Source organism: Oryctolagus cuniculus, chromosome 17 (assembly GCF_964237555.1).
Source record: "Oryctolagus cuniculus chromosome 17, mOryCun1.1, whole genome shotgun sequence".
Taxonomy (NCBI): domain Eukaryota; kingdom Metazoa; phylum Chordata; class Mammalia; order Lagomorpha; family Leporidae; genus Oryctolagus; species Oryctolagus cuniculus.
This window is the reverse complement of record NC_091448.1, coordinates 56,618,671-56,636,445: the sequence shown is the minus strand read 5'-3', so window position 1 is coordinate 56,636,445 and position 17,775 is coordinate 56,618,671. Positions and strand designations below refer to the sequence as shown.

The following is a 17,775-nucleotide window of genomic DNA, read 5'->3' as shown; positions in this document are numbered from 1 at the left end:
CAACTGTTTATATTCATGTGAGTCTCTTTCTGGACTTTTCTTCTTTTGCACTTCATTTTGTCTATCTTTTCTCCAATACGATAGGCTTGGTTATTATAGATTTATAAAAAATTTTTTGAAATTGGGTAATATCATATATATATGTGTGTGTGTGTGTGTGTGTATGACTGCCTAATTTAAATATACACACAGAAGTATGCAGAGACAAAAAGAAGCAGAGTGAAAAATACAACAGATAAGTAAAAATGGAATGCTAAAAATATTTTTAAATTCCAAATACAGGAAAAAATAAATAAAACAAAAACAAGGACTAAACAGAAAAAAAATAATAAGAGCCCCAAATCCAAACATACAAAGAATTGCACTAAATATAAAGTATGTAAACATACCAAGTAAAAGTCAGAAATTATGAGTCACATTTTTTAAACTCCCCAATGATATACTGTTTGTAAGAAACTCATTTGCAAGATAATGATGTAAGTAAGCTAAGTCTAAATAGATGGGAAAAACATACCATGAAAATATTGACTAAAAGAAAGTTGGAGTGACTATGCTATCAGACATGGTCGATTTCACAGTGAATACAGTTACCAGCAATAAAGAAGGACAGTACACAATGATGAAAATGTCAACTCCCCGTGAAGATGTGACAGTCTTCAGTGTGTGTGCACCTAGTGACAGGGCTTTAAAATCCATGATCTAAAGTTCACGGAAGTACCAGGAGAAATAACTCCACAGGTGTATTTGGAGATTTCAACACTGCTGTGACAGTAATCTACAGAACTAATGGAAAATCGTCAAGGATATAGAAGAATTGAACAGTGCTCTCAGCCAACGGGATCTAAATGACATTTATAGGTTATTTTACCCATAAGAGTAGAATACATATTCTTTTAAAAACACATGGAAGGCCAGTGCCGCGGCTCACTAGGCTAATCCTCCGCCTTGCGGCGCCGGCACACCGGGTTCTAGTCCCAGTCGGGGCGCCGGATTCTGTCCCGGTTGCCCCTCTTCCAGGCCAGCTCTCTGCTATGGCCAGGGAGTGCAGTGGAGGATGGCCCAAGTGCTTGGGCCCTGCACCCCATGGGAGATCAGGAAAAGCACCTGGCTCCTGCCATTGGATCAGCACGGTGGGCCGGCCGCAGCGCGCCGGCCGCGGCGGCCATTGGAGGGTGAACCAAGGGCAAAGGAAGACCTTTCTCTCTGTTTGTCTCTCTCACTGTCCACTCTGCTGTCAAAAAAAAAAAAAAAAAAAAAAAAAAGCAAAAACCAAAAAACACATGGAAGGCTCAGTAGGAAAGTCACACCTTAGGTCATAAAACAAACAGTAAATAATTTAAATTATGCAAAAATATGAAATCAGCCAAAGTATGTTCTTTGACTTACAATCTAAATAAGCTAAAAATCAACAACAGGATAACAAGAAGAATAAAAGAAAAATCTTTGAATACCTAGAAATTAGACAACATCCTTCTAAATAATCTATAAGCAATGCAGAAAGAAAGTCTTAAGGAAAATGACAAAATAACTTCAACTAAGCAAAAATGAGAATAACCCATACACCATTGAGTGAGGTAAGTGGAAACTGTGATTTTGGGGCCAGCGCTGTGGCACAGCGGGTTAGCACCCTGGCCTGAAGCACCGGCATCCCATGTGGGCGCTGGTTCTAGTCCTGGCTGCTCTTCTTCTGATCCAGCTCTCTGCTATGGCCTGGGAATGCAGTAGAAGATGGCCCAAGTCCTAGGGCCCCTGCACCCACGTGGGACACCTGGGAGAAGCTCCTGGCCCCTGGTTTTGGGTCGGCACAGCTCCGCCTGTTGTGGCCATCTGGGGAGTGATTTCTCTCTCTCTCTCTCTTCTCTCTGCGTAACTCAGACTTTCAACTAAATAAATAAATCTTAAAAAAAAAAACAGTGATTTGAGGGAAATTCATGACATTATAAGCCTATGTCAGACAAGAGATGCCTCAAATAAGTTTTCTAAGCTTCCCCCTCAAGAAGAACAAAATAGACTGAAAGCAGAAAGAAAGAAGGGAAAAATAGTGGTAGAAGTAAAGGAAGTTGAAAATAGGGAATCAATAGATAAAATTCAGACCCTCAGGCTGGGGTTTTAAAAAGATCAATAACATCAGTAAATGTTTAGCAAGAATGATAAAGTAGGAATGAAAGAGACTCCAGTGGTATTAAATGATAGGGAACATTAGTGGAACTGTAAATAACACATATATCTATGAATAATACATATATTTTTGATAAGTTAGATAAAATGGACCAATTCCTCAAAAAAAAAAACCCACACAAATTACCTAAACTCACTCAAAATGTATTAGAGAACTTGAATAGCTCTATTGCTTTTAAGAAAACTGATCTTGTAGTTTTAAAACTTTCTGAAAAGTTTCTCTAGGCCCAGAAGATTTCATTGGAATTTTTTTAACATTTTTCAAAGAAATTATACCAATTCTATAATATTCCTTCCAGAAAGTAGAAGAGAATTTACTTCCTAGCTCAGTGTATGAGAAGTTACCATTACTCTGATTCTAAGGCCAGAGGGCTAGGAGGGGACTTTATAAGTTTGTGGAAAATGAAACTGAAAGATACATTTGTACACAAATTTTTGAAAGCTAAGCATCACGTGGCTTTTAAAAAGTCCATAAAATTCATATTATGAAAAAAACTATGTTTGTGGAAAATGAAACTGAAAGATACATTTGTACACAAATTTTTGAAAGCTAAGCATCACGTGGCTTTTAAAAAGTCCATAAAATTCATATTATGAAAAAAACTATGTGTGGCTTAAAACATTTGCACCAAAATAAATTTATCATTTAATTTGATTTTTCCATGAGCTTTCTGAAGTACTCTTCTGCAGGAGAGAGAGAGAGAAAGAGAGAAAGAGAGAGAGAGAGAGAGAGAAGAAAAGAAAGTATAGATTAATATCTCTCATGAGCATAGATGCAAAAATGTTAAGTTAAAAAATGCAAATTGTACCCAACAGTGTGTAAAAAGAATGCACTCCAATTATAAATTTTATAGAGGTTATCTTGGCTAGAACATAAGACTAGTTCAGTATTCAAAAGTCTGTCAATGTCATCCACCAAAACAGCAGTCTCAAGACAGAAAACCATATACTGTTATCAACTGACAGGGAAAAACCATTAGACACAATTCAACAACTGTCCTTAACACAAACTGTCAGCAAACTAGGAAAAGAACTTCCTAGATCTTATTAGGAGCATTTACAAAAACATCCTACTAATTAATGGACAAGCACTTAATGCTTTTCACAGAAGATGTGGAATTGCCGAGTGAGGTTCTCACCTCTTCTATGCAGTACCATCATTATTTTCCAGCCCATGCAACATAAAATAGCAAATAGTAGAAGTAGGAGCCAGTGTTGTGGCATAGTGGGTAAAGCTGCTGTCCATAGCACCATGAGGGTGCTGGTTGGAGTACCGACTGCTCCACTTCCAATCCAGCACCCTGCTAATGCACCTGGGAGGGCAGCAGAAGATAGCCCAAGTGCTTGGGTCCTTGCCACCTACATGGGAGACCCAGATGAAGCTCCCTACTCCTGGCTTCCTTCTGGCCCAGCCCTGGCCACTGTGGCTATTTGAAGAGTGAACCAGCAGATGAAAGATTCATATTCTTTCTCTCTCTCTCTCCTCTCTCTCTCTCTCTTTCAAATAAATAATCAAAAAAAGAGAAAACATGGAAATGTTGCATCTTGCATGGCATAGAGGCATAGCAATGGTAAAATTGAATGCTGGAGGAAATTATTTTGAGTATACGAAAACCATGTAACTATATCAGGCATTATTTTTTTCATATGGAAGAAAAAATTTCCAGCTATTCCCTATTGAAGAGAGTGTTAATAGAAGTTAGGAATAAAAGAGGCAAATCTTTTTCTGATGGTTTTAGAAATCAATCAATGTCCATGTTTAAAAAAAAATTCTAAAGAGCAAAAGAATTAACAAGTCCCACAAATGAGAAAGTGAATAAAAGATTCCTGTTTTCATCCCTATAAAGTAGGGAAGGAAAGGGTTAATATTTCTTGTTCAGATTGATGGAAAAGGTGCTTACTTGTATCTAGGACCTGATATTTTTATATCTTTCTCTAAATCTTTGAAAATACAAAGCCATGGTAACAGTGGTGTTATGCTTTGCTGTTTAAATAAACTTGAAAGTTCTATTTTTGATAGAAAAAACAATAATTGAGGGCAAAATCATGCTTATCTGTGTTTCTCATTTAAGTACTCTGAGGGGGATGTTCAGCTTTTGGCGCCAAAGCTGTTGAACATAGTGGTTAAGACCTTGTTCTTTCTTTGGTGGAAATACTGGCCCCGATAATGGTTGTGTGACTTCAGACAACTTACCTAACCTCCTGCCGTTTCAGTTTCCAAAACTGCAAAGTGTGGAAGTGATACTAAGCCCTACTTGGCAGGTTGCTGGAGGAACTAAATGGGCAACACTTGGAAGGTGCCTGGAAAGATAGTAGGGACCAAGAAGGCACAGGTGTTAGCCCTCAGCAGCAGCCACCTTTACCTTCCACTGGGTGATGCGTTATCTGAATTGAAGACACAGTTCCCAGCCGGGAGAAGTTAAAAAACCAAAAATCGTACCTTGAAAAGCCATACTTTTATTATGACAGTAAATATGCCACGGGTGATATTTCTTGTTTTTAAAACTGTGCCTGAGCACTCAGTGGGAGGTAGAAGTAGAAATATGCAGAAATTAGGACGAGAATACAGAGTTTGAAGGAAAACAAGCATCAGTTGCTAACTGGACAAAAGAATTCTATTTGCCTCATATCCACAGCCTCTTAATTCTGTTACTGTTCTACAGTGAAACACTGATGTGATAATTCAGATCCTAAACTGAACAATTAGGAATTGTGGGATTTCGGGTTTCATTGTTTGTTAGTTTTTTTTTTGGGGGGGTCATCTTCCATGCATTGGCTCTCAATTTCCCTTTTGGGGTCTCCATACTTTCTTTGACAACTTGGAGTAATGGCTCAGCCAGCTACTTTCTAGGTCTGAGAGATAAACACTCATTCTCTGTCATAGGGAAAGCTAGGTGTTCACCAAGCTGGTTCTCTTCTGCTCCTGGGTGCATGGATAAATGACTCCTACAATGAAGGGTTGCCCAGGAGGTGGGCATTGTGGCAGATTGGGTTAAGCCGCTGCTTGGAATGCCATATCCCGTATCAGAATGCCTGGCTGGAGTCTCAACTACTCTGCTTCCGATCCAGCTTCCTGCTAATGCACCTGAGAAGCAACAGATGGTGGCCCAAGTACTTGAGTTCCTGACCCTCATATGGCCTGTTTCTGCCATAGCTGTTGTGGCCATTTGGGGAGTGAACCAGTTGATGGAAGATCTCTCTTTCTCTCTCTCTCTCTCTCTCCCTCCCTCCCTCCCTCCCTATCAAATAATTCAAGAAATCATTAAAAAAAAAAAAAGACTTGTCTTGAGGCTTGGTTTTTGAATGGTGGCACAAGTGAGCAATATAATCTCAAGTTAAAAATTGTTCCATGACATCTCTTTCCTCCCATGCAGAGGTGGCCTCAAGAGCTACTAGACAGAATTCTAGGTCCCCAAAGACTGATGGAGTGGAGCCTTCTTCATGCACCAGCAGCCTTCATTGTACAGTGATGGAGAAATAAATCTTAACTGTACATGGCCATAACTCTTTGTTACAGAGTTACCCTAACCTAACTAAAAGCCACTCCTTTTCTTTTTTTATTTAAGATTTATTTATTTGAGAAGCAGAGTTACAGAAAGAGGGAGGAAGAGGCAGAGAGAGAGGTTTGCCATCTGCTGGATCACTCCCCAATGGTCAGAGCTAGGCCAATCTAAAGCCAAGAGCCAGGAGCTTCTTCCAGGTCTTTCACATGGGTGCAGGGCCCCAAGGACTTGGACCATCTTCTGTTGCTTTCCCAGGCCATTAGCAGGGAGCTGAATCAGAATTGGATCAGTTAAGACTCCAACCGGCACCCGTATGGGATGCTGGCGCTGCAGATAGAGGCTTAACCTACTACTACCTCACAGTGCCAGCTGGTCCCATTAAAAGCCATTGTTATTTTCTGTCATCCTAGGTCCTTTCTCTTTGGTACTACAGAGTGCAATTTCCTGTTAACAATAGTAGGAACCCAAGATTATGCTTTGGGGGCAGATGCATGGCAGTTGGGGGTAAATAAAACTTTCTCCCTTACCAGCCCAGCCTCTGGGAGCGCCACATGACTATTTTGGGCCAGGGACGTAACTAAAACATAGTTTTTCCTTGCCACTGTTGCCTAGCCATTCTTTCCCCCTTAAGAGATGGCACCCCTGGGAGAAAGCAATTCAAGGCTATTTCAAAGCCCTCAGGCTCATGTGCCATCTTGTGCAATCTACTATTAATAGTGTAATAACAAGGATGCAAAGATATAACAAGCAACAGTTAAGTGATTAGAAAGACATAAGGGTATATCAAACAGTTGGAAGAAAATGGAATTAAAGTTTATTTTGTCACAAAAATATTTGAAATCCATACATAGGAGGGATATTCAAGACATTTATGGAAATGCATATTATGACACAACCATGTATAGATTTCCATGATTTGCACCAAATAACTTACCCTTTAATTCCATTTTCTATGAACCTTTTAAAAGTACCTTTGTCTACCCCAGATAAAGGACTTTAAATTGATACCCTGTAGCTGGATGCAATTTGTTCCTGAATCTTTTCACTGGGAGATTTGAAGAAAATTCTATTCTAGACACTGGAGTAAGTACAATGAATTACATATTCTAGTTTCTTCTTAGGAGTCAGTGTGCAGACTGGGACAAAACAAGAAAACTACATTGCAGAAGACAGAAAATAATTATAAAACATGTTACTTATGGTATGGAGTTCTGAGAACCATTAAAGCAGTCACGAACAGAAGCAATTTATACAGAGACTTTTCTCTGGGTATCTAAGAGATGGATAAACAGTAGCTTAAATAGTTAAAGGGAGAACAAGCCCTTAAAGGAAAATACTGGACAACGAGATTTTTCAATGTCCCTTTAAGATATTTTGACTGGGGTGCCTCAGAAATGCAGTAATTGGCACGTCACAGGCTTTCTCTTATTCATCCACGGGGTAAAAATGGAAATGAATCATGGATTAGATTTATAACCACTGAATTTATTGAGCAAGACCCAAGTTCGTGTTCTAAGTTAAGGTCCCTCCTCACCTAAATAAGAGTGAAATTAAAATAAGCTTGAACTGGAGCTTTAAGCTGGGAGTGTATTGGTGTTAGTTAAAAGTTTTCTGGCTCTGCACACAGCCAGGCTGGCTTTGTATTAGACCACAGTCAAGATGGCTAAGTAATGATACCGCAGAATCGGCCCACATTGCCGATTCCTTTCCATGATGTTATCTTCAACGTAATTCCTGATGGATGATGAATACAGACTAGCTTAATAGAAATAGAGACTCTTTATTGAGCTCTTAGTATTGATACAGGATTCTTCCCCAGATTTCCTTGAAAATAACAATGTATTAAATTATGCTTAGTAAATAGACAGCTCCCCGGCTGAATCTCACAACCATCGCAATTCCAGCAGGCACATTTAGGAAGGTTGGGGATCGCTGTGCAGACTCTCTATGTACTAAGCCCTTTATGTCCATGATCATGTTTGATTCCCACAGATTTTTGGTGGCACATTCTATTCTTAATCCTACCATATAAGAAAAGCATGGAGGCAGGAGGAGCTAAGTGAACTTGCTTATGCTGCTGGCTTTAGGTAGAGTTATCACTATGCACATTCACCTGACTTTTCAATCTCCTACTCTAGGCTTTAACAGGCTCCCAGAGAACTAAAAGAGAAATCCCCAGCGTCTTGGTGTTCCTACATAGGGCAGGGACCATTCCGGTTCAGCCCCTTAGCCCATACTTCCTCTTTTCTGAAGGATTCACCCATGCCTCTCCTTTCCTTTCCAGCATCTCAACATTCTCCCTTTCTCTCTCGACACTTTCCTCTGCATCTTGAGTCATGGGGCCAAGATTTCAAAGAGTTTGCACTTTGGAAGGAGTAAGAGAAATCGCAATTGGAGGCAGTGAATAGGCGCAAAGGCAAAAAGCACCGTGGAACTTTGAAACTCAGATGTGTGTACGTTGCTTTGGAGTATTGGAGATGGTGCGATATGGGCCAGTTAATTCACTTGCACAGATTCTGGGATGTCAGTGGCTTTTCCACTGCCAGAGGTGGGGTGAGATCATCAAAAGCATATTTTGCTTCTTTTCTCTACTTTGCAAATTGGGTGTCTGTAACGTAGACCAAGTAGGGGCAAATAAATCTTAGCCCTAGTGATGGTTTAGCATTCGAAGTCATCTGTTTCAAAATAGGAAAGAATTACAAACAGCTGGTAGTGATTTTCAAGTCTTGACCCCTAGGGAAAGGGGTGAGAAATCACCAGAAAGTGTGTTTCTTGCCTAGGGTACCAGGCTGTGTTTCCCTCACAGGGTGACTTGGGTATTATGAGACTTTTTGCTTTTAAATTTAATTTTGTTAGCAGCCACAAGCCACATTGTTCCGGTATTTTGAATACAGCATTTATAAGTTGAAAACAGGAGAAGGGTACAGAATGTGCAAAATTTTCTAGATCATTGTTCCATGACCATAAGAAAAATGCTTTTTTGAAAAGGAAAAAAAATCTACCCTCTTCAAGGTGGCAGCAGTGAGAGTCCTATTCTCTGTTCATCTTACAGTGCAGGTACAAATGAAGCTGTAGAGGTCCCTCGTCTGTCTTCTTCATCTCTGATGTGACACGAGGCAACCCAATCATCCCTCTCACTTCTCATTTAGATACCTGTAGCTGAGTAGGCACCCGTGCACCATGGCCACCTGTTATATGGGCTGAACGGTGTCTCCCGCCCCCCAAAAGGGCAGTTCGAAGTCCCAAGCCCCCATACGTGTGAACGTGACCTTATTTGGAAATAGGGTCTTCAGAGATTTAATCAAGCTCAGATGAGGTCGCCAGAGTAGGCCATGATCCAGGAAGAAGAGAGCCATGGGAAGACCCAGCACACAGGGAGAACGGCATGTGGAGATGGGGGCAGAGATTGGCGTGACGTGTGTGCAAGCCAAGGAACGCCAAGGGTGGCTGCTTCCCCGGAAGTTGGAGAGAAGCACGGTCAGATGCCCTCTCGGCAAGAACCAAGCTCCGATACTCTGATTTGGGACTTCTGGCTTCCAGACTGTGAAGGGAATAAATTTCTGTTGTTTGAAGCCACCCAGTTTGTGGTACTTCACGACAGCAGCCCTAAGAAACGAATCCACCAGCTTTAGGAAAACTGTTCATCAACGAACTCTGTGCAATATTACACATAAAATTTAACAAAAACACTTAATCTGACAACTGTTATAAATACGAAAAATATTGCCCCGTGAAAGATAGTAGATGTTTTCAAGGTGGGGAGCGAGGCTACCCTGATGAAGAAAGAGAAAGATTTATCACAGAGGGTTTGGGTTCCTCGTCAGAAGGCTATGAGACACGGGCTTGTCCCAGAGTTGGTCAACTGTGACCTACAGGCCACGGGCATTCTGCCTTCTGTCCCTGTGCAGCCCCTGAGCTGAGAGCAGCCTTGGCATCTCTATAGGGTTCTCAAACATGGGCCCATCTCTCTTTTATTTCCTCCCAGAGGAGGTCTCTAGAGTTGAGGGCGCTTACAAAGCCACTGGATGGAGATTCTACTTCCCCAAAACACTCTGGGGGGTAACTTCCCAATGCCTAACTCGCATTTTGCTGTGATATGGGAAATAAAACTGATTTGGATTCAATTCATTATGTGCACATGAGAGCTCAGTAGTATAATAGTTACCCTACTATGCTTTTTCAATGTTTATTTATTTATTTCTTTGAAAGGCGGAGTGACATAGAGAGAAAGTGAGGGAGATCTTATACCCACCAGTTCACTCTCCAAATGGCCGCAATGGCTGGGACTAGGCCAGGTAAACTTAGGAGTCAGGATCTCCATCTGGGTCTCTCACATGTCTGGCTGGGACTCAAATACTTGGGCCATCACCTGTTGCTTCTGGGGCACATTAGCAGGGAGCTGGACTGGGAGTGGAGTAGCTGAGTCTTGAACCAGTGCCCGCACAGGATGCAGGTTTCCCAAGTAGTGCTTTAACCCACTATGCCAAAGTGCCTATCCTTTCTTTTTCTTCATATTACTCTATCCTAATAGATATTCTTGATTCTCTTAGCCTAATCCCACCTCTAACCCCGACTCTAATAAAATGAGAAGGAATGAAAAGGGGACCGCATGGCGACCTGTTAAGCTCAAAATATTTACTATGTTGTCCTTTACAGAGAAAGTTTGCCAACCCTCAGCCTAGTCCAGAGCTTTATAGCATTATTATTATTTTTATGTGTGGAACACTGAGTTTTATCATAGACAGAGACACAAAGCTGCTCTTCTGAATGAAGCAGGGTCCACAGCCTTGAATTTTCCCACGCAACCAACTTGGTAGGTCCTGACCTGATTGAAACCCTGAGTTCCACGGAGTAATCACTACAGTGATATTGACAACAACCAGCCAAGTACTTCCAGTATTTCCCACTGGTGCTGAACACATCCTATTCACTTTTTTTTTTTTTGACAGGCAGAGTGGACAGTGAGAGAGAGAGAGAGACAGAGAGAGAAAGGTCTTCCTTTTGCCGTTGGTTCACCCTCCAATGGCTGCTGCGGCCAGCGTGCTGCGGCCAGCGCACCGCACTGATCCGAAGCCAGGAGCCAGGTACTTCTCCTGGTCTCCCATGGGGTGCAGGGCCCAAGCACTTGGGCCATCCTCCACTGCACTCCCTGGCCACAGCAGAGAGCTGGCCTGGAAGAGGGGCAACTGGGACAGAATCCGGCGCCCTGACCGGGACTAGAACCCGGTGTGCCGGCGCCACTAGGCGGAGGATTAGCCTATTGAGCCACGGCGCCAGCCCCTTATACACTTTTGAACTCAAAGTAATCAAAGGAAGGCTGTGCTGTGATCACTCCCATCTTTATATGCAGGAGAACTGGAACTTAGGAAATTAAATAAGCTGATCTACATCTGGTAAATGACAGACACAGAATCAATACTGATGTCCCTCTGGTTCTCACACCCCTAGCTATGCCACATGACTGTATCCAAATGAAGCCATTTTTATCCAGTCCCACCTCCTCCCCGAGGATGCTAAGGCCCAGGGAAGTGGAGGGATATGTTTAGGGACACAAACTGGTTGGCCGTTGACTGAGTGTGGAGTTCAGGTCTCACAACTTCTGATGTGATTCCCTGTCCACTGTCCCATTGAGATTGTTCATTCTGGCTGAGAATGGGTTGAGAAGGACTGGTTCTGAGACAGAACAGCTGGGCAGGTGCCATGGAGAGAGAAGGTCTCCACATTCTCATTCTCATTGGTCATCTGATGACATGAGACCTCTGAAACCTGGAGGGGGGCAGCTTTGTAACACCTGTGACGCCGGCATCCCCCATTGGAACACTGGTTCGAGTCCCGGCTGCTCTGCTTCTGATCCAGTTCCCTGCTAATGCCCCTGGGAAAGCAGTAAAAGATGGGTCAAACCCTTAGGCCCCTGCCACATATGTGGGAGACCTGGATGGTGTTCCAGGTCCCTAGCTTTGGCCTGGCCCAGCCCTGGCTGTTGAGGCTATTTGGGGAGTGAACCAGCAGGTAGAAAACTCTCTCTCCATCTCTCTTTGTAATTCTGCCTTTCAGATCAATCAGTCAATCAATCAATCTTAAAAAAACCCACAAATCTGGGGACCCGTGGACCATTGTCTGTCCATCAGTTTCCCCTGCTGTCCACACGCAGAAGTGGTACCTCTTCTGCAGGTGCCTATGGGCCTCAACTAGAGGAGAGATCTGACATATATCCAGTTCTCTGGCTCCAGATCACCATCAGTGGTCACTAGGCATGTTCCTCACACACACACTTGGCTCACCTGTGTCTAACTTACCTCCTCTGCCTTCCTCTGTCTCCTTGTCCCCCGCATCAGAAGCGTGATTCTGTCTTCCAATCCAGACAATAGCTCCCCACCAGGAATCTACACTTCTATGCTAGACTCCAGGACTCCCTTGATTCCTGTAAGCTGATTCCTTTTAACCAGTCTTCAGAATAATTCCACTCAGATTTTATCCAGAGGTTTGCATTGTCTCTTTCTTCCTTTTTTTTCAAGGTTTACTTATTTATTTGAAAGGCAGAGTTACAGAGAGTGAGAGGCAGAGGCACAGACAGAGATTTCCCATCTGCTGGTTCACTCCCCAGATGACAGCAATGGCCAGGGCAAAGCCAGGCTGAAGCCAGGATCCAGGAACTTTATCCAGGTCTCCCAAGTGGTTGCAGGGGGTCCAAGTACGTGGGCCACCTTCTGCTGCTTTTCCGCGCATATTAGCAGGGAGCTGGATCAAAACTTGAACTAGCACCCACCTGGGTTGCCAGTGCTACAGGAAACAGATTAACCCACTATGCCACAGAGCTACCTCCAAGGATTGCATTTCTGAGAAACTCATCCAAGACTGATGGCCTGGAACCAGTAGCCTCATCTTTCCCTGTGAAATGCTAGGTGTGATGTGTCAATCTTCTCTGCCTGCCTCAGACCACATCATCACAATCATGGCACCAACAGCTTTAAGGGAAGAAGTCTGTAGTAGTGATAATAAGAACAATGTATTTAAGCCATTGAGTACTTTCAATAATATGACATTGTAAAGTAGATACTATTGTAAACCCCATTTTAGAGAGGGGAAAACTGAGGCATACAAAGCTTCACTAATGGGTCCCTGGGCACAGCCAGGAAACATGGAGCCAGTGCTTAAACTTTTGCATAAAGATAGTAGTCATCTTTGTTGGCCTCCTGTTGTATGTTGGGACTGCTTCTTGCAGCCTAATGCCTATGGTGAGAAACTTGTGAGATATTTGCCCATATGTTTTCTCTGGTATTTCCTGTGTTTTCTCCCGGTTAGGCAACCAGGCCTTCTGCAAATCTTCAGGGCAGGGAAAACCAGGCAAAAGGAAGATAACAGAGGAGTCATATTTTCAGCTTTTGAGGACCAAGTCTCAGGTTCTGGTCATAAACCAAAGATTTGAAAGATAAGATGAAAAGCTGGGAAACTTTTTCTCTAGACCAGACAAGACGCTTCAAGTCTGAGAAGGAGGCGAGCCAGCGAAGCCAGGAAACCTGACAAGGATGGCGCAGGCCCAGGAAGGTGTCCTGGGCACTTGCCACCCACCCCTGCAGCCCGGCAGCCCCCGCCCCCCACCCCCAAAAAAAGGGGCAGCGATAGAACATCCCAGCAGGATCGAAGGTGGAGAATCGGCCGGGTCCTGTGCTATCCCCTGGGTTTAGATGAGGACGTCCTGACTTGACTGAGATTACATCTCTGTGATTAAGCCAAATCGGGACTACAAATAGAAATTAAGTAGAGTTATAGAAAAATAAGGCAAGCTGCACTTCCTACACAGCTGAGTGCAGGACTTGCGTGCAGCCACACGTCTCCTATCTCTACTCCGCACAAGGGACCCCCAAGAACTCGTGTAGTCACTCCAGAGTATAGCAGGGACACAGCTGCTAAGGAGAGGAAAAAGTACATCGGGACTCAAGCGGAAAACAAAGAGCAGAAGTCAAAGAGAAACCAAGGGGCAAGAAACAGGTAAGAATCCACAATGGAGAGCCCTGAGTCGTAATCACCGCCGTAATGGAAATTTCTTTCTTTATCTTCCAATAAAAGTGATCATTTTAAAGATCACTTATTTATTTGAGCAGTAGAGAGAGAGAGAGAGAGAGAGAGGTGCAGAGACAGAGTTCCCATCCCCTCGTTTATTCCCCCAGTGCCCACAATGGCCAGAGTTGGGCCAAGGTCAAAGCCAGGAGCCAGAGACTCCATCCAGGTCTCCCACAGGGGTGGCAGGGAGCCGACGACCTGAGTCAACACCTACGACCTCCCAGGCAGTTAGCATCAAACCCCAGCACGCAGATGTGGGACATGGGCGTTCTACCCAGCACCATCACTGCTAGGCCGAACACCTGCCCCCAAAGGGAGCATTTGGTCAGGAGGTACTCACATATTCGCCTGGGACACAGTCACTTCCTTGCTGTCTTTTCCCCAAAGCTGGAGCTGGAGCCTGGACATTGAGCTAACATCGCCAGCCTCCACGAAGGAGTTACTTCCACTATGTCGTCGCTGCAACAGCGTTGCGTGTGAATCAGAGTTTCTATCATGGAAATTATGCTTTGTGACAAATATGTTATGAATGACGGCTCATAAAGCCATGCCCGTATGTGTGTGATCACCACATTCAATTATTTTAACCTGCTGTGAACTCGCTTGTGATAAATCATGGGAAAACCAAGGAGAACTATCTTTAGTCACTGCTCTGTTTCAGTCGCTCAAGTCACTCACGGCTCTAAAAATACAATTTATATCATCGGATTCCTGGAATTCTTTCAGTGCTTACATTCTGATTTAAGTGGCATTAAAGCCAGGGTGATTAAGCTGAGAAGTCCAAGGCTACCGACCATTGGCCCCCTGGGTATTAACTGTCTATCAGATGGAGTATGTTGTTTATCAGACTCACAGCAAGAGTGAAGTTAGAACGTGGCCCGTGGGTTAGGAAAAGGCTTGGGATGCTAAGTCTGGAAAAGAATCTGCCGATGACGGTGTGGATGACATTTTCCGTGGGACTAAGCTATAGTAAGCAGATCATTTAATATTCAATTTAGCAGATTTTTTGAAAGTGATGGGAGGTACTACTCACATTTATACCAGAGCTCAGGCATATGCTAGGACTGTTTTGTTCGAACAGGCAAGGATTTCAATCATGGACTGACTATGGAGAATGAGGTTGAGTTTCGTTTCAAGTTCAAGTGCTGCTTGTTGACCTTCGGATGCTTTCTCCTGTGGACCTGACGGTCTCCTTTGCATTCCTGGGGGATGTTTGAGTTTCTGCTGCTAATGCGAGTCACTGCACATCTATCTGTATTCATGGAAAGGAAGGTGCAGGCTAGGGTGGAATGTGTTGCTTTTATAAGTGGAGGCCTAGGAGATGTGGAACATGTCCGTATAGGGTTTCAGAGTACAGATGAGAAACCACCTCGCTGGAAGAAAGAACCACTGTACTGTGAATGAATTACTGTGGGCAGTGAATTCTCTAGGCTCCACTTCCTCCTCCAGATCCACCAGGCATTAGGATCAGGTCTATAGTCTCCACCTAGGCAGTGTATGAGGATCAGCTGGGGAGCACACCACTCTGAGAGATTTTAATTCATTGTGCGGGGATGGGGCTCCCCAGGTGACCCTGATGAGCAGGCTAGGCTGAGAACCATGAGCCTGGAGCGCTTCTGAAGTCTTCAACTTTCTTCTAGCAGCCCCTGGGATGATCTGCGCTTTTGGAGAAAATGCGGAGAAAGCACGGGAGTAATCCATTGCCCCTGGCATTGACCTGTTATGATTGGAATTGTTGTGATGCAGTGTTTCCTAGGGCGCTTGTGGAAGTTTTCTGCTTCTGTCACATGGCAGGGGACAAACCAGTAGTAAAATACATTCCATATTAGGAGCACAGAGTCGATGGCGGGGGTAAGGAAAGAGATTCAGTAGCTCTGATGGTCTCAACACTATGAAGGTAGCACGCTCTCTCTCTCTCTCTCTCTCTCTCTCTCTCTCTCTCTCTGTCACACACACACACACACACACACAGAATCTTCCATCTGCTGGTTCACTCCTCAGATTGCTGCGACAGCCAGGGCTGTGCCAGGACAGAGCCAGGAGCCAGGAGCTTCTCCCAGGTCGGTCGATCTCTCTCTCTCTCTCTGTCTCTCTCTCTCTTTCACACACACACACACACACACACACACACACACAGAATCTTCCATCTGCTGGTTCACTCCTCAGATTGCTGCGACAGCCAGGGCTGTGCCAGGACAGAGCCAGGAGCCAGGAGCTTCTCCCAGGTCGGTCGATCTCTCTCTCTCTCTCTCTCTCTCTCTCTCTTTCACACACACACACACACACACACACACACACAGGAAGCTTTTCCTAGAGCTCCAGGGTGATACCCTGCATTGAGCAGGGCCAGATTTTGAAGTGGACATGAATCTTTATCCATCCAACATTTCCTCCGCCATTGACACACCTTTCTCACACACTGCTTCGGGATCCTGCCTGTGACATAAGGGACTTGAGGAACAATTATGGCTGTAAAAATACTATTAATGAGAAAAGTCCTCCTCGCCAGCTGTGCTCCAGGGGTTTCTGGATTCGATTACCAGCGTTTCGATGCTGGACGATTTGACTGGTATTTAATGCTTTCTCATTTCTCCTGATAGGGACCGCTAAGCACGTTATGTTCTTTCTCCCAGTTGGCAACGCAACAAAGACCAGCAATAAAAACCTCCACTTGTGTAATAAACTGTTGTACAATCTACTGCTTATGAACAAGGTCCCTGAAAATGTGCAACCTTTCTGCACGTTAAACACAAAACAGATGGAGGTTTGAAAATAACTTTCTTCTTCGGGGAAGAGGAAAGTCGGAGAAAGGGGAGCAAAACCTATAGGCAGAGCTGTGTCTTTCTAAAGCAGAGACTGGACTCTCCTTTCCAGTGGCAGGGGCAGCCACATGGTCTCAAGGATGCTGCCTACCTGGGAGGACCCGTGGAGCAGGGGACAGAGGACGGCTGGGTTCCGGGAAAGTGTCACAGACAGTAATGGAGGGTCAAGCCGGGTGACCTGCCACTTGCTAGCTGAGTAAAGCAAGCAAGTCATGAATTCCTCTGAGTCTGTTTGCTAAGCCTCGTGTGTAACATAGTGATGACATTGAAGCCGACTCCTCACACACACCAGAGAGAGAGAGAGAGAGCAATGGCTGGAAATAGAAATTGTTTTGGTGTGGCTGTTGTTTTCAGTTTGCATTTGTTTGTTGGTTTGACATGGATTTTAAAAAAGCAAAGTTTATGTAATTCCTGAGATGGAAAAAAACACAGAGACAAGAATTTATAAGCGATGTATGAATGCATACATGTGGGGCCATATCAGCTATGCCTATTTATTTTCTAATATTCTGCCATGTTCAGGGGCAGTAGAAATTCTGGTATTTTCTAAGGATACACTTTTATCACATATTACTTTGTTTGTTTGTTTGTTTGTTTGTTTTGACAGGCAGAGTGGATAGTGAGAGAGAGACATATTACTTTGTAGTACTTGATTTTCTGCGTGGAAGTGACAGTGGTTTGGTTATTAAATGAAAATGAACTTCACCTCAGGGTAGTAAAGTAGCCCCTTCCATTCATGCCCTGACCCCAGAAACCAGTAACACCCTCAACCGAAGTGTTCAAAGGATAGGCATTAAGTGTTTGATAAAAATGTAATGACATCCACTGAAGGTACTCCTCAAAACATTCATGAAGTGCCAAATGAGTTATCCTCTAAAGGGATAAGATGCAACAAGATTTGGAGGTGGAGGGGACTTTCGCTGGTGTTATCAGCCAGGGTACAGTGAGGGCAATCAGAAACCACAGGAGAGTGGAATACAGGCATTGACTGTACAGGTATTGGGAGATGAAACTAACATCGAGCAAGTGGCTACTACCCCTGAATTGATGCGGCAAAAGTAAAAAAATGCACAAGGCTGTATTGCTAAGAAAGAGACATAGCCACTGCTGAGGACTGCTCAAGAGGCAGTGGAAGGTTCTGGAAGGGCTAGAAAAGGCTAGTGGCTACAGTCGGCTGCTTCTACCACAACCATGCTGCGTGGGAAGAGCTG

The 17,775-nt window shown here is 43.9% G+C and overlaps 1 long non-coding RNA gene across 1 annotated transcript in view; it reads right to left on the bottom strand.

The window, feature by feature from the left end:
- LOC127484430 (uncharacterized) overlaps window positions 1–15,633 on the bottom strand; it is a 107,522-nt gene extending 91,889 nt beyond the window's left edge. Inside the window, exon 1 of the long non-coding RNA XR_007911396.2 lies at window positions 14,083–15,633. This is a non-coding gene — a long non-coding RNA (uncharacterized lncRNA). The remainder of the gene's footprint in view (window positions 1–14,082) is intronic.
- Between the last annotated feature and the right edge of the window lie 2,142 nt (window positions 15,634–17,775).